The sequence below is a fragment of the Salvelinus namaycush genome, chromosome 7 (assembly GCF_016432855.1).
Source record: "Salvelinus namaycush isolate Seneca chromosome 7, SaNama_1.0, whole genome shotgun sequence".
In the NCBI taxonomy this organism is placed as follows: domain Eukaryota; kingdom Metazoa; phylum Chordata; class Actinopteri; order Salmoniformes; family Salmonidae; genus Salvelinus; species Salvelinus namaycush.
The window spans coordinates 36,300,954-36,319,370 of record NC_052313.1 but is presented as its reverse complement, the minus strand read 5'-3'; the positions used below and the strand labels follow the sequence as shown (position 1 = coordinate 36,319,370).

At 42.3% G+C, this 18,417-nt stretch overlaps 1 pseudogene; it reads left to right on the top strand.

Annotated features, from left to right (window-relative positions):
* The window catches only part of LOC120050706, a 63,799-nt pseudogene that overhangs the window by 28,462 nt on the left and 16,920 nt on the right, over positions 1 to 18,417 (top strand).

Here is an 18,417-nt window from a genome sequence, read left to right as displayed (position 1 = left end):
CAGACGTGGAAGCTGATAGTCAAGTTTTTCTATCCACAATCCAGACTACATTAAATGGTTTCCTAAAGAAAATCAAATCCAAACCTGGCCAAAAGAGCACTCTTCCTTGGCTAAATGGAGAAATCTGGAAATTGATGAAAGAACGAGATTATTATCTAAAAATAGCCCTAAGATCCAAATTAGAGCATGACAGACGTAGGTTTACCATGTTGAGAAATAAGGTGATGAAAGAAATCAGACAGGCCAAGGCAAACTTTTTTATTAACATAATTGGTGAAGCAAAGGGAAATTCTAAACTGATCTGGGAGAATCTAAAAAAGTTAACAGGGAAAGACCATAGTAACACTGCAAAAAGACTAGAAATCATGGTGAATAACAATCTAACACAGGATGCAGTCGAAATAGCAATAGCCTTCAATTCCTACTTTAGTGACTCTGTCAGGGTACTGACACAGAACCCCTCCACTGGTTTCTTGGGCTCAGTGCTAGTAAATGATGCTCAACCTGTCTTCATCATAAGGGAGGTTTCTGAGTCAAAGGTGGACAAGGTGATTAGCTCACTAAAGAACTCTAAAGCCAAAGATGTGTTTGGGATGGACTCTACCTTTCTTAAAAACTACAAAGAGTCACTCATTGGCCCCATTACTAAGGTCACCAACACATCTATTGGTCTCGGGGTGTTTCCAAGGGTATGGAAGTCGGCCATAATAACGGCCATCTTTAAATCAGGCGACCCTGCTGACGTGAGTAACTACAGGCCCATTAGTATACTACCTGTGGTGTCAAAGGTTGTTGAAAAGTGTGTAGCAGAACAACTGATTGCCCACCTCAACAACAGCCCCTTCACATTACATTCCATGCAGTTTGGCTTCAGAGCGAAACACTCCACAGAAACGGCCAACTGCTTTCTTCTGGAAAATGTGAAGTCCAAGATGGACAAAGGGGGCGTTGTTGGGGCTGTGTTTCTGGACCTAAGGAAGGCTTTTGATACTGTTAACCATGAGATTCTCATCACAAAATTGTCCAAGTTCAACTTTTCCCCCGATGCCTTGAGATGGATGAAATCATACCTTGAAGGCAGAACTCAGTGTGTCAGAGTGAGCAATGAGCTGTCGCCCACTCTTAGCTATGATGTGGGTGTGCCCCAAGGGTCAATACTGGGGCCCCTCCTGTTCAGCCTGTACATTAATGATCTGCCTTCTGTCTGTACTGGGTCTGAAGTTCAAATGTATGCAGATGATACAGTGATATATGTGCATGCAAAGAGCAAACAACAAGCTGCACAAGAACTCACTACTGTAATGGTCCAGGTTACAAAGTGGCTCAGTGACTCGTGTTTGCATCTCAATGTGAAAAAAACTGTTTGCATGTTCTTCACAAAGAGGGCAACAGATGCTACTGAGCCAGATGTCTATGTGTCAGGGGAGAAGCTCCAGATGGTATCTGATTTTAAGTACCTTGGCATCATACTTGATTCCAACCTCTCTTTTAAAAAGCATGTGAAAAAGGCAATTCAAATAACCAAATTCAACCTAGCTAATTTCCGATTTATACGAAATTGTTTGACTACAGAGGTAGCAAAACTGTACTTCAAATCTATGATACTCCCTCACTTAACATACTGCTTGACTAGTTGGGCCCAAGCTTGCTGTACAACAGTAAGACCTATTCAGTCTGTCTACAAACAGGCTCTCAAAGTGCTTGATAGGAAGCCCAATAGCCATCATCACTGTCACATCCTCAGAAAGCATGAGCTCCTGAGTTGGGAAAATCTTGTGCAATACACCGACGCATGTCTTGTATTCAAGATCCTAAATGGCTTGGCTCCCCCTCCACTCAGTATTTTTGTTAAACAGAAAACCCAAACATATGGCAGCAGATCTACAAGGTCTGCCATGAGAGGTAACTGTATAGTTCCCCTAAGGAAAAGCACCTTTAGTAAATCCGCTTTCTCTGTGAGAGCTTCCCATGTCTGGAATACACTGCCATCAGACACACATAACTGCACCACATATCACACTTTCACAAAATGCTTGAAGACATGGCTAAAGGTCAATCAGATTTGTGAACATGGTCCCTAGCTGTGTGTTGCCGCTTTCCATGTCTGTTGTCTGTAACTTGTGAGGTGTGGAAACACTTTGTTGCTTTTATGAATTTTGTCTTGCTGCTTTTTGTTCTATGTTGCTCTGTCTGTATGCTACGTCTTGTTCCATGCTGCTATTGTCTATATTGTAATTGTTTTTAATAACCTGCCCAGGGACTGCGGTTGAAAATTAGCCGGCTGGCTAAAACCGGCACTTTTACTGAAACGTTGATTAATGTGCACTGTCCCTGTAAAAAATAAAATAAACTCAAAGGCCTATTTAGGCAGCAGTTCACTCTCCTTCATTTTGAAGTGAGTACATTTTTCTGTTCTACATTAGGCATGAGAATGTATCCATCTGAAAGTCTCCCAGTCCCTTTATGATCCCCATTGAGCGTCTTGGAGGGTCTCTTCCTTTCCTGTGGTCCTTGAAATTACTCTTTCATATAGAGCCCCTTCTTAAAAACTAACTGGCTGTGGTATAAAAGGGCAGGCAGGCAGCATTCAAGTTCTTTGCATCACGAATTTGAATGAATGTGTTACTGTAACAGATCTCTTTACAAAAAGAGATGGAGCAAAACAATCACTCATAAAGCTGCTACACAGAAGCCTCTCTGTGGTTCCTGTGTCTTTTGCCAGGCTTTGATAATGCTTCCACTTGTGTGGAGCCCTCTGTTTGTATGAGGGGCCGATTCGGGAAGCTTTGTGTTATGTTTCTTTTGCCATCGTAATTACGCGAGCTGGGATTGGTTTAACAAAAGTAGACATGACTCGCAATCCATTTATCAAAAGTTATGTGTGCAATTACAAGGTAATTCTACTGTAGGAGTGACCTGCAGATAACACTTCAGTGGTGTCCATAGGAATAACATTGTTTTTCTACGTTAAATCAGCCAAAGTTAGCTTTGGCAGCCGCTCCGTTCATTACTGTTTTACTTGCACAGAATATATTTTGGTGGATCGTGACCAAAACCAAATGGCCTTGGACACTTTCTACAGTACCCCAGGGGTACGCGCAATGCCGTCGGGTGTACGCCAAACTAAAATGTGATTCACATTTAAAAAATTAAGAAAAATCCAACATGGCTATACATTTGGGTGAGGTTCTTCTCGTCTGAGTGGCCTCGTTTCACTGCCAAAAATAAAATTAAACCATCTAGTGTTCAGCGAAATAACAACACAATGTCAAATAATTGACATCCAATCACTTTAACCGTTACTCTCTCGCGGGAATTCCACTAATGGTCTGTATGTAGCCAAACGTAGCTGCTGCTTATGTTGGTATCTGTACTGATGGCGCAAAAGCTATGACAGGGAGACATACTGGAGTGGTAACGCGCATGCAAGCGGTTGCTCCCGAAGCCACTTGTGTACACTGCAGCATCCACCAAGAGGCTCTTGCTGCCAAGGGAATGAAAGACGCTTTGTACACTACAGTGAAAATGGTGAATTTTGTTAATGCAAGGCCCCTGAACTCTCGTGTATTTTATGCACTATGCAATGATATGGGCAGCAACCAAGTAATGCTTTTACAACATACAGAAGTGTGCTGGTTATCAAGGGGGAAAGTATTGACACGTTTTTGTTAAATTGAGAGACGAGCTTAAAGTTTTCTTTACTGACCATCATTTTCACTTGTCTGACTGCTTTTTCTCACCTGAATGGTCTGAATCTAGGATTACAGGGACTCTCCGCAACTATATTCAATGTGCGGGACAAAATTGTTTAAGAAGTTGGAGCTCTTCTCTGTCTCCACCTTTACTTAATACCCATCCCGGATCCGGGAGCATCCTCATCAGAAAAGCTGACTAGCATAGCCTAGCCTAACGGGACAGGGATATCATATAATATCATTTTCATGAAATCACAAGTCCAATACAGCAAATGAAAGATAAACATCTTGTGAATCCAGCCATCATTTCCGATTTTTTAAATGTTTTACAGCGAAAACACAATATGTATTTATATTAGCTAACCACAATAGCCAAACACACAACGGCATATTTTCCACCATGTTTCCACCGCATAGGTAGCTTTCACAAAACCCACAAATAGAGATAAAATTAATCACTAACCTTGAACAAATTCATCAGATGACAGTCTTATAACATCATGTTATACAATACATTTATGTTTTGTTCGAAAATGTGCATATTTATAGCTACAAATCCTGGTTTTACATTGCAGCCACCATCACAAATAGCACCAAAGCAGCCAGAATAATTACAGAGAGCAACGTGAAATACATAAATACTCATCATAAAACATTTATGAAACATACATGGTGTACAGCAAATGAAAGATAAACATCTTGTGAATCCAGCCAATATTTCAGATTTTTTAAGTGTTTTACAGCGAAAAAAAACACAATATATATTTCTATTAGCTCACTACAATAGCCAAACACACAACGCCATTTACTCCCCGCCAAAATAGCTTTAACAAAACCGACAAAATAGAGATAAAATGAATCACTAACCTTGAACAACTTCATCAGATGACAGTCTTATAGCATCATGTTATACAATACATTTATGTTTTGTTCGAAAATGTGCATATTTAGAGCTGCAAATCGTGGTTATACATTGTGAATACGTAGCAACAATTCACCAAAATCTCCGGAGATATTTTGGACAGTCACCTAATCTAATCAAAGAACTCATCATAAACTTTACTAAAAAATACATGTTGTACAGCAAATGAAAGATACACTGGTTCTTAATGCAACCGCTGTGTTAGATTTAAAAAAATAACTTTACTACAACATACAAAATGCATTATTGTGAGACAGCGCTCACCTATTCTCCGCCGAGTTGGAGTCAACATATTACACAGAAATACGAAATAACATCATATATTGTGTCTTACTTTTGCTGAGCTTCCATCAGAATGTTGTACAAGGAGTCCTATTTCCAGAATAAATCGTTGTTTGGTTTTAGAATGTCCATTTCTTCTGTCGAATGATCAACTTTGGCTAGCCATGTGGCGCGAACATGCCCATCATCTCTTGGCGCAAAGAACGGAAAATTCCAAAAGTCCCAATAAACGTTGAATAAACTGATCAAACTCGGTTGAAAAATCCTACTTTATGATGTTTTTCTCATATGTATCAAATAAAATCAGAGCCGGAGCAATTCGCCGTGTATACCGAACGCTTTTCAGAAGACAATGTCGAGGTCCCCCGCGCGCCGTCGAAAACAAACAAAATACCGGACCTGTCACTCCAAAAGCTCTTATTCGGCCTCACATCAAGCTAGACACCCCATTCAACCTTCTACTGCCTGTTGACATCTAGTGGAAGGCGTATGAAGTGCATACATATCGATAAATAAAAGCCAATTGAATAGGCAAGCCCTGACACAGAGCCTCGTTTTCAGATTTTTCACTTCCTATATGGAAGTTTGCTGCCAAATGAGTTCTGTTTTACTCACAGATATAATTCAGACAGTTTTAGAAACTTCAGAGTGTTTTCTATCCAATAGTAATAATAATATGCATATTGTATGATCTAGAACAGAGTACGAGGCCGTTTAATTTGGGCATGATTTTTTCCAAAGTGAAAACAGCGCCCCCCTATTCACAAGAAGTTTTTAACAAGGACAACACACAGGTCTTTCCATCATTGTATGATTTTTTGTGTGCAAACTCAAGCTTACGGACAATGTCAAATGTGATTTAGTGAAGCACCTGAGTGAGTTGGGTGCGCAATTACGCAGGTACTTTCCCGAAACGGATGACACAAACAACTGGATGTGTTATCCCTTTCTGCCCTGCCTCCAGTCCACTTACCGATATCTGAACAAGAAAGCCTCATCGAAATTGCAACAAGCTGTTCTGTGAAAATTTAATTTAATCAGAAGCCACTGCCAGATTTCTGGATTGGGCTACACTCAGAGTATCCTGCATTGACAAATCGTGCTGTTAAGACACTGATGCCCTTTGCAACCACGTACCTATGTGAGAGTGGATTCTCGGCCCTCACTAGCATGAAAACTAAATACAGGCACAGACTGTGTGTGGAAAATGATTGAAGACTGAGACTCTCTCCAATACAATCCAACATTGCAGCGTTATGTGCATACTTTCAAGCACACTCTTCTCATTAACCTGTGGTGAGTGTAACGGCTGTTTGAAGAAGAGGACCAAGGTGCAGTGTGGTACGTGTTCATGATTTTTAATACAGCTGAACACTAGAACAAAAAATAACAAAGCGGAACAAACGAAACAGTTCTGTCTGGTGCAGACACACAAAACAGTGGACAAGAGCTACCTAAGTATGGTTCTCAATCAGAGACAACAATAGACAGCTGCCTCCGATTGAGAACCACACCCGGCCTAACAACAAAGAAATACAAAACATAGAACACAAAACATAGAATGCCCACCCCAACTCACGCCCTGACCAAACCAAAATAGAGACAAAAAGGATCTCTAAGGTCAGGGCGTGACAGTGAGTTATTCATTTTCATTCATTTTTGATGAAAAAATAAGGTTTTATATGTAAGATGGTTCAATAAAGAGCTGAATTATTGATTATTATTATTTGTGCCCTGGTCCTATAAGAGCTCTTTGTCACTTCCCACAAGCCGGGTTGTGACAAAAACTCACACTCATTCTTATGTTTAATAAATGTATCGTGTGTATCGTGTGTGGCAGGCTTACAATTATGGCAAACCACAACGTTTGAGATTGCGCTGACCCTGGTGCTAGAGAGGGTACACAGCTGGAGGTTCAATGTTTGAAGGGTTACGGGACTATAAAAAGTTTGGGGACCATTGATCGACAGGATATTGATTATGATTCAGAATTAAGTGACTCAAATATTTAAAATGTCTATCACTGTCCTTTTCTTCAAGCCCATACACTTATGTCCAAAGCAGCATATAACATATAAGGCTATATAAAGATTAAAGTGATTGGTTGAATTAAGTGATTGATTGAACCTGGTGCTATGCCTTCCCTCAGGTTCCTGGAGTACAAGGCCCAGAAACCTGCCATAAGGGCCACCATCAGGAAATGTGGAGGCATCCAGCCCCTGGTCAACCTGCTGATCTGGAACCAACCAGGCTCTGCTGGTCAACGTCACCAAGGCTGTGGGGGCCTGCACCACAGAGCCAGAGAACATGGCGTAAGTCATAGAGATGTATAATATATTTAATTATGTGGTGTAAATCACCCACCCAGTTCAAATGATCAACAGTAGTGGTAAGCACTTTGTTTGAAGTCTCACTTATGACCAGACATGCACTTCAAAATGTGTCATAACCTCTGTTATTAGCAGCCATTCAGCATCATAATTGGTCCTATTAATGTTGTTGACAGACAGTGTTATGACACAACTCTGCTACTCTCTGTTCATCATATATGTAAAGTGGTTGTTCCACTGGATATCATAAGGTGAATGCACCAATTTGTAAGTCGCTCTGGATAAGAGCGTCTGCTAAATGACTTAAATGTAAATGTAAATATGCATAGTCACTTTAACGATACCTACATGTACATACTACCTCAATAAGCCTGACTAACAGGTGTCTGTATATAGCCTTGCTACTCTTTTTTCAAATTTCTTTTTTACTGTTGTTTTATTTCTTTACTTACCTACACACACACACATATATCTTTTTTTCCCGCACCATTGGTTAGAGCCTGTAAGTAAGCATTTCACTGTAAGGTTGTATTCGGCGCACGTGACAAATAAACTTTGATTTGATTTGATTTGACTTGGCATGTGTCCTAATGATGATGTAAGGCTATGATCTTAATCATTCATCTTTACCAGGTAGGTTTCATGTTTCATGTTCTTTTTCAGCTGAGTGACAGTTTTAAAAGCCTTGTTTATTGACCCTGCTGTGATAAATATGGTTGTGGTGGTGCGTCCCACAGTTTTACTGTACTTCTGTGGTCATTCATGGTGCTAGGCTGGTCAGGGTAGCATACCTTCAGCCATCCAAGCCCTCAGGGCTGTAAAAACATAAACACTGAACACGTACAGTCCAGTCCTGCTTCTAGACTACAGTAAGTGCTCATTTGGTTTCAATGCTCCCAAATGCTGCAAACAGTACAGTATACAGTCCCATCTGAATTCCATTGCTTTTACAAGGCTGTTACAGACTGCAAGGCCCTAACTTAATTAACACTGGGCGCAAATAAATAACTTAAGTCCGAGTACATTTTGTTAGGCAAGCCATTAACGCCATTGTCAGGAAAAAGTAATATGGTTAAGATAAGCAGAACCACAGTGGTGCAATAAAAAGTGCAGAACGTTGGTGTGAAGAAATAAGGCCATTTCAGCAATTAGGCTAGCTAGCCTAATTTCCCGAAGACATTCAACACACAGCCCAGGCAGAATGTTACATCAGAACCCATTCATTCAGGTCCATGTTTTCACATGGAATGTATATTTAGGCCTTGTCATTTTGCATTCACATTTAGTTGTGGACAGAAAGACGTTATTTCCACAAGTGCTTTTTGTATTTCTTGTGGCAGTGACTTATTTTGAGGACCTGTGTGTACAGTAGTTCGCTGAGCAATTAACATAGCTCACATTTGATTGTTTCCTGCTCCAGACCACGTATGGTCAGAGCTGGTTTTCAGATTAAGGACCAGGGCCTGCTATTGTCTCACTGATTTACTGGACTACAGGGTGATGTCTGTTTGTCTGTGGTCCAAAGTCTGGTGCTCCAAATTCAGGCGCAAAATCCATGTCAGTTAACTTGGCTTTGTTCGGCTTTGTTTTCCTGGTGCAGGATCACATGGCCAGGGAAAAAGTTCTTCCCTTACAATGTGAGATACAACAGATAGCTGTTTTCACATGTTGAGCTTAAATTTCACATGTGAAACCATATTTTCATATGTGTTAGATTTAGAGTTCACATGTTAACACCACCTTTTCACATGTGAGAAGAAAAGAGTGTTTTCACCTCACATGAATTGCAGTTGCGAAAATCGGATTTGCAGTGTGAAAATGCACATGTGAAAGTGTAGTGGACATGAGTCGGACGTGTTTGTTGGTCCTCTTGGTTGAATGGTCAAGATGTTGGCTTCTCCTGTGGGAGCCCCAGGTTTTAATCCTGCCAGTTACCAAAGCACACATGTGAAATGTATAATGGGAGAAAGGGGGATACCTAGTCAGTTGTCCAACTGAATGTATTCAACTGAAATGTGAATCAGAGAGGTGCGGGGGACTTCCTTAATCGACATCCACATCTTCGGCGCCTGGGGAACAGTGAGTTAACTGCATTGCTCAGGGGCAGAGCGACAGATTTTTACCTTGTCAGCTCAGGGATTTGATCCAGCAAGCTTTTGGTTACTGGCCCAACGCTCCAACCACTAGACTACCTGCCGGAAGGTATGCCACCCTAATATCACCTGTGAAATGTTGGGAAAACACGTGTCTGAGTTTAAGTGAAAGATTAACATATGTGAAACTTCATATGTGTCTGAAAGCCATGTCTGACTTACGCATGTTTTTTCATGTTCTTTTCACAATGTGATTTTTCATTTTTTGGTTGTTGGAAGGGTTACTATTCAAAACAAACTTATCGATAAGACTACCTATATTTTTTTAAATAATTTTAAATAACTAATCATTTTATTTGCTTATTTTTATTCTAAGCCATTGCACTGTATAGGTTCATAAAATCATAGACAAAATAAATATTCAAATACAGGAAAATATCACATTACAATCCCTTCTGTAACTTACAAGAAAGAACACACGTTGTGCAACTGCCTTGAGACTTTGTGGTCTCCCCGTTTCCATCCCTCATCCAAACTGTCAGTTGTCTCCTTCATGCTAACGTGTTTCATACCTGCTCTTGTGAGGACAGTACTTTTCTGGCACTTGATATGAAGTTTAGTTTGTTGTTGGGCTTGATTTAGGAGGCCCTACAGACTGGAATCTTATGTTATGATCCCCCAGACTGATTTATGTGCAAACGGAAGACAGATGGCGCAGGGGACTTCTTCTGATGAGTGCTCGCTCGTTTGCAGTCACGGAGATACCGTGATTAGGGAGTGTTTAATTAATTATGACAGCATTCAATGTCGGCCATGTTGGTGGAAGCACACATGGGAAACACGTTACATGTTATTTATACCAGACAACGGGCGCACTGTGGCGTAATTCTTTGGGTTCCCAGACCCTGACTACAGCCTTAACTACAGTCATGTACGCAGCATGAAATATGGCTTATGCTTAAGTAAACTTCAACTCAGACGCAATGAAATATAGAGAGACCTGTCTACTGGCTCTGTTTGATTTGGAAAGAAGTACCCCTGGACTACCCACCGTACAGTATAATGTTGTTTTGGTTCTATAAATAAATATCTGTATGGACTTCACTCACTATACATGAATTTACACAAGTTAACCTTTGGCCTAACATCACGTAGGTGGTCAGTGATTTCTCATGGAGATTCACTTTACCAGACGAGACAGAGAGTGGGTTTTTAGAGCTGTGGTGGAAACCGAATTGGACTGGTGAAGGTTGGTTTGTGATTGAAAACCCATTCAGCTAAATGTCTGATACCTTTTATCCTGCCCTGTGATGGGTTTTCAGGGCCTGGACCTGGACAAACTGCTACTGTATGGCACAGACCAGCCCAGCCAGTTCTGAGAAAAAGAAGCTCTCAAATGCTCCTCTTAGCTGTGAAAGTATGGTGTAGATCACACTGTAATATCAATCTCTCTCCCTTTCTCTTCTCTCTCTCTCTCTCCCTCTTCCTTTCTCTTCTCTCTCTGTCTTTCTCTGACTTTGTCTCTCTCTCACTCCCTTTCTCTTCTCTCTCTCTATTTTCTCTCACTCTTCTCTTTTTTCTCTTCCTCAACAGGATCATTGACCGTCTGGATGGAGTGCGCCTGCTTTGGTCCTTGAAAAACCCAAGTCCAGATGTCCAGGCCAGTGCTGCATGGGGTATTTGTCCATGCATTGAAAATGCAAAGGTACAGTACCAACCTTTTTTTCCCCACTCACAGTAGCACTACATTTGTTTTAATTATTTAATTATAACGACAATTCTGCTCAACAACAAATGTAACTTTGCCATAAAAGTTGTTGTTGTTATATTGCAAGTTTATATTTGTATGTTGATCATTGCTGTAATATGTTTATCATGTTTATCCTGTTTGGATCCCTCTCTTTGTCACAGTTCAGCCTGTGATATCATCATGTCAGCCTCAAGGCTCTCTGTCCTTAAAGATGCACTATGTAGAAATCTCTCCGCCGTTTCCTGGTTGCAAAAATTCTAGTTTGCCTAATTTGGAATTTATGTGACTGAACAAGGAAGTATAGTGTAGAGAATCATTGTACCATCTAAACCGCTGTGAAATATATTTTCCATAACCACAAATATTGTATTTTCCGCTGTTTCAAGTTGGTATACAAAATCGAATGTAAAAGACTCAAAAACAAAACTTAAAAACCGGGAAGCATAGAAATATCACAGATAGAACAGATCTTCGGCTTCTTAGACGCTTTCAATGAGAATGAAGTTACATATTGCAGCTTTAAAGACAATCTGGTGTTGGGAGGTTGTAGCAGGGGCAGTGCTGTGTCACTATAGGCTTACATGAACCCTCCACTAATATAAAGCAGAACACGCTGATCTTTGTTGGTGAACTGGGAAACAGTTCAGAAAGGCAGGCAGGCAGTCAGGCAGGCAGGCAGGGAGACTAGGAGGAGTAATATCCTGTGGCATGTTCTGATTCCTCTGTTGAAAATCCTCCCTCAACATGCTCTGAGTTACAGTGTCACACAACCAGCAGCAGTTTCTTCTTACACAACAAGCAGGGTGCCAGGCAGGCCGTGTCTCCTGTGACCCCATGCTGCATATCCAATCTAGGCTGCTGAACATACTTCTAATGTACAGTCCTCACAACATTAGGTCCGACTGTATAGCATGCATATACACTTCGCATTCCAAATTGCACCCTGTTCCCTATATAGTGCACTTCTTTTGACCAGAGGGCCCATAGGGCTCTGGTCAAAAATAGTGCACTATGTAGGAAACAGGGTGCCATATGGGACGTACCAACAGTATATTGCATTCAGATAGAACTGCTGAAATATAACTGTGTCAACCCCCCCCCTCCCGAGCTGTTGTATATTTTTTCAGAAATACAAATGGAACATTGTTCTATTAGATTATCGACATGATTAACGTAAACAGGTTGTCAATCGGACAGTCTGTTTAAACAGATAAATTGGGTCCAGTTCAGGCAGGTGTCTCAGTCCCAGTTAGGGTGAGGGAGATTTTCACTTGCTAGAAGGAATTTTTCTGGCTCAGAAGTGTTGCAAAAATGATATATGGCAACCATATGGAAGAGGAGGACCGGCCGCAGCTCAACTCACTATTTGAACGCTAACAAAGTTTGACAATGTTTGTCTGGACTCTACAGTGCCAATTTTTGTAGGAATACATGAACATGCTCTTTGGTTGATTTCTGAGACAGGGTCAATGACAAGAGCTAAACAGTGCAGGGTTTTGCCCGTCGAGGAGAGCGAGGGGAATTCGACACTGCTTGGTGTAGTAGTAGTTATTTAGATAAAACCCCCATGTGGTTTTAGTTAGCAGTTCCACAGTGGATTTTGAGAGAATCACGGTGTAAATGCAGCTGCTGGATGCTCCAGTAAAGTCCATACCTCTACTCGTCCTCAGACACATTTCGACACATAGAGGATTCAGGAACAGTACGCCCCACTACCGGCCTGCCTGGCTTGCCTGGCCAGCTCTCTGCTGTGAGTAAAGCCCCAGTCATTATTGCATGCAGGCAGTCAGCAGGGGCTTTGCAGTGAATCAGTCAATTAGCTTTGTTCCCTCAATCAAGGATGTAACCTGCCCTGCTGCTCATGTAATGAAGGGCATCATTAATTTGCCAGGACACGGGCAACTTGCAATGAGTGATGTATTTTTATTTTACATAGTAGCCTACCGTATAGCAGCATATGGAAGTAGGAGCCTGATTGCTTGCTGGAGAGGGTCAGGGCAAACTACTCTGCTGTGCCACTTGCGAAGTGCTGTGCCACTTCCTTCCCTCTCCCTCGGTCTAGTCTACATCACGCACACCGACCAGATAATGTGTTTTCTATTTCATTTTATCTCTGGGGAAAAGGGACAGCAGGATTACATGGGCCTTACGTGTGTAGCTTCATAATGCTGCGGTTTTTAGGAATCTGGGGTTCTGTCCAGGCCATGAAAGGGATCCTCACTAGTCTTTCACAGCTGGTGGCTTGAGAAGCGCTTCCCCTGTTGCTGGTGAGTCGTGGCATCATCAGTATTCCTGAGGAAATGCTTCCTGTGCTGTGTGTTGTTGGGGCAGAGTGAAGCGGAGGGGTGGTCAGCTCCTGGCCCTGGTTCTGGCCCGGCACACACTGCTCAGCTTCTGGCACCACATCTGAGGGGAGCGGAGAGAGAAACACCACCATGTCCTGTCCAGCTCTCTGAGCCCTGGTCTGTCAGAGCTAGAAGGCTCCATTAAAAACTCCTCACTGCCTGCAATCATGTCCTATGTAAGAATGCTGTTCATCGACTACAGCTCAGCATTTAACACCATAGTACCCTCCAAACTCGTCATTAAGCTCGAGACCCTGGGTCTCGACCCCGCCCTGTGCAACTGGGTCCTGGACTTTCTGATGGGCTGCCCCCAGGTGGTGAGGGTAGGAAACAACATCTCCACCCCGCTGATCCTCAACACTGGGGCCCCACAAGGGTGCGTTCTCAGCCCTCTCCTGTACTCCCTGTTCACCCATGACTGTGTGGCCATGCACGCCTCCAAACTCAATCATCAAGTTTGCAGACGACACTACAGTGGTAGGCTTGATTACCAACAACGACGAGACGGCCTACAGGGAGGAGGTGGGGGCCCTCGGAGTGTGGTGTCAGGAAAATAACCTCACAATGTCAACAAAACAAAGGAGATGATCGTGGATTTCAGGAAACAGCAGAGGGAGCACCCCCCTATCCACATCGAAGGGACAGTAGTGGAGAAGGTGGAAAGTTTTAAGTTCCTCGGCGTACACATCATGGACAAACAGAAATGGTCCACCCACACAGACAGCGTGGTGAAGAAGGCTAAATAAATTTGGCTTGTCACCAAAAACACTCACAAACTTTTACAGATGCACAATCGAGAGCATCCTGTCGGGCTATATCATCGCTTGGTACGGCAACTGCTCCGCCCACAACCGTAAGGCTCGCCAGAGGGTAGTGAGGTCTGCACAACGCATCACCGGGGGCAAACTACCTGCCCTCCAGGACACCTATACCACCCGATGTCACAGGAAGGCCAAAAAGATCATCAAGGACAACAACCACACGAGCCACTGCCTGTTCACCCCGCTGTCATCCAGAAGGCGAGGTCAGTACAGGTGTATCAAAGCTGGGACCGAGAGACTGAAAAACAGCTTATATCTCAAGGCCATCAGATTGTTAAACAGCTGCTGTCACTCAAATCTCTAGCCACTTTAATAATTAAAAAGTGGATGTAATAAATGTATCACTAGTCACTTTAAACAATGCCACTTCATATAATATTTACATACCCTACATTACTCATCTCATATGTATATACTGTACTCTACCATCTACTGCATCTTGCCTATGCCGTTCGGCCATCACTAATCCATATATGTACTGTATATGTACATATTCTTACACTTGTGTGTATAAGGTAGTTGTTGTGAAATTGTTAGATTACTTGTTAGATATTACTGCATGGTCGGAACTAGAAGCACAAGCATTTCGCTACACTCGCATTAACATCTGCTAACCATGTGTATGTGACCAATAAAATTTGATTTGATTTGATTTGTCCCTTGTGAAATAGGCCACTCACATTGAGGCTAGTGTGCTTGTGGTTAACTGGTGTGGCTATTGATTTATTTATCCTTTATTTAACAACGTGAGTCCCAATGAGATGCAAATCTCTTTTACAAGTGAGCCCTTGGCTTGGTACAACCCCACACAACCTCCAAAGGGAGGGGGTTATGATTAATCAAATGAAATCAAATGTTATTTGTCACATGCACCGAATACAGGTGTAGACCTTACAGTGAAATGCTTACTTACAAGCCCTTAACCAGCAATACAGTTTTAAGAAAAATACCTAAAAAAACAAGAAATACGAGTAACAAATAATTAAAGAGCAGCAGTAATATAACAATAGCGAGGCTATATACAGGGGGTACCGGTACAGAGTCAATGTGCAGGGGCACTGGTTAGTCAAGGTAATTGAGGTAATTTGTACATGTAGGTAGAGTTATTAAAGTGACTATGCATAGATAATAAACAGAGAGTACCAGCAGCGTAAAATAGGGGGCAATGCAAATAGTCAGTCCGGGTAGCCATTTGATTAGATGTTCAGGACTCTTATGGCTTGGGGGTAGAAACTGTTTAGAAGCCTCTTGGACCTAGACTTGGCACTCCGGTACCGCTTGCCGTGAGGTAGCGGAGAGAAAAGTCTATGACTAGGGTAGCTGGAGTCTTTTACAGTTTTTTAGGCCTTCTTCTGACACCGCCTGCTATAGAGGTCCTGGATGGCAGGAAGCTTGGCCCCAGTGATGTACTGGGCCGTACGCACTACCCTCTGTAGTGCCTTGTGGTCAGACGCCGAGCAGTTGCCATACCAGGCAGTGATGCAACCCGTCAGGATTCTCTCAATGGTGCAGTTGTAGAACCTTTTGAGGATCTGAGGACCCATGCCAAATCTTTTCAGTCTCCTGAGGGGGAATAGGTTTTGTCGTGCCCTCTTCACGGCTGTCTTGGTGTGCTTGGACCATGATAGTTTGTTGGTGATGTGGACACCAAGGAACTTGAAGCTCTCAACCTGCTCCACTACAGCCCCGTCGATGAGAATGGGGGCATGCTCGGTCCTCCTTTTCCTGTAGTCCACAATCATCTCCTTTGTCTTGATCACGTTGAGGAAGAGGTTGTTGTCCTGGCACCACACGGCCAGGTCTCTGACCTCCTCCCTATAGGCTGTCTCATCGTTGTCGGTGATCTGTTCACTCATGACTGTTGTGTCATCGGTAAACTTAATGATGGTGCTGGAGTCGTGCCTGGCCATGCAGTCATGAGTGAACAGAGAGTACAGGAGGGAAATGAGCACGCACCCCTGAGGGCCCCCGTGTTGAGGATCAGCGTGGCGGATGTGTTGTTACCTACCCTTACCACATGGGGGCGGCCCGTCAGGAAGTCCAGGATCCAGTTGCAGAGGTAGGTGTTTAATCCCAGGGTCCTTAGTTTAGTGATGAGGTTTGAGGGCACTATTGTGTTGAACGCTGAGCTGTAGTCAATGAATAGAATTATCACATAGGTGTTCCTTTTGTCCAGGTGTGAAATGGCAGTGTGGAGTGCAATGGAGATTGCATCATCTGTGGATCTGTTGGGGCAGTATGCAAATTGGAGTGGGTCTAGGTTTTCTGGGATAATGGTGTTGATGTGAGCCATGACCAGTCTTTCAAAGCACTTCATGGCTACAGACGTGAGTGTTGTGGGTCAGTAGTCATTTAGGCAGGTTACTTTATTGTTCTTGGGCACAGGGACTATGGTGGTCTGCTTGAAACATGTTGGTATTGCAGACTCAAACAAGGAGAGGTTGAAAATGTCAGTGAAGACACTTTCCAGTTGGTCAGCGCATGCTCAGAGTACACGTCCTGGTAATCCATCTGGCCTGCGGCCTTGTGAATGTTGACCTGTTTAAAGGTCTTAATCACCCAGACAATAATGTCGTAGATGGAGATATAATGTTGATGGAGATGTAGATTGAGCGTGCTTTGTGACATTTTTCATTCTGCCCTCTCTAATTATACGCTTTCCATAATCTTGGTTTACTATTTCCATATTAATCGAGACATTACAGGCTGGCAGTAGCTGTATATGCCACCTTGATACTCAGTGGTGGAAAAAGTACCCAACTGTCATGAGTAAAAGTAAAAGTCACCCAGTAAAATTCTACTTGAGGAAGTGTGAAAGACTTTCGTTTCAAATATAAGTAAGTATTAAAAGTAAATGTAATTGTTAAAATGTACTTAAGTATCAAAAGTAAAAGTATAAATAATTTCAAATTCCCTATATTAAGCCAGATGGCACCGTTTTCTTGTTTTTTTAATTTACGGAACGCCAGGGCACACTCCAACACTCAGACATAATTTACAAACGAAGCATGAGGGTTTAGTGAGTCCTCCAGATCAGAGGCAGTAGGGATGACCAGTGATGTTAGGTTGATAAGTGTGTGAATTTGACTATTTTCCTGTCCTGCTAAGCATTCAAAATGTAATGAGTACTTTTGGGTGTCAGGGAAAATGTATGGTGTAAAATATACATAATTTACTTTAGGAATGTAGTGAAGTAAAAGTAAAAGTTGTCAAAAATATAATTAGTAAAGTACAGATACCCCAAAAAACGACTTAAGTAGCACTTTAAAGTATTTTTACTTAAGTACTTTACAGCACCTTTGATGCTGTATATTCCCCCCTTTGGTGGCGATTATGTTGATGTATGATTTAAAAAGCATCCCGATCTGCCAAGCCTCAATGAAGGCCGTGTCCGAGGTGGTTCTGAGAGAGGCTCACCAGCAGCGTAGCCCCATAATTGTCTGAGACTCCTGTGGTATCAGCCCATCACTGGTGCCCATGAACTCAAATCAGGGTCTATGGTGCTAGCTTGGCCTGAACGGTCAGGGAAACACACTGACTCCTTCAGTTCCTTTGTGACTGACTCCGGTCCCTTGTTCTTCTGAACAGTGTAGGCTATATGGAAAGGTCATTAGATACAGATGTGCTATCTTAATTTGACCAGTTTCTCACAGCTGGAAAATAATCCTGCAGCAACAGGAAATGTGAATTATTATGTGGATTATAATTAATGGACCTTTTTGTAGGGGTTGATACATTTTTTTGATAGGATAAATCAAATCTGACATTTTAAAGTGGAAATTTCAAACTTTAGAAGCCTTTTTAAACCTTGAATACACTGCAATTAGCATTTCCTGCTGCACAGAGAAATTCTCTGCAACAACAGAGTGATCAAATGAAGATAGAACATCTGTAGGCATTCTGTTGAGTATTAGTGTTCTGAACAGTGTTGGCCTAACCTACATGGAGGGGTAGAAAAGGAAGTCCAAATAACTCCTCATCCAAATGGATAGGGTGACATTAGATAGGTCTGCTGTAGAAGTATTAGTTTCCCTTGGCCCTCGTATTACTTGGCAAGAAATCCCCCCAAAATTACTCTGTTGATTTCTGTAAATGGCTTTTTATAACAAACAGAACCTATCTCACCTATTTGGCGTGCTTGATGTGGAATAGCTACTGGCACACCACACAGCCCATCCG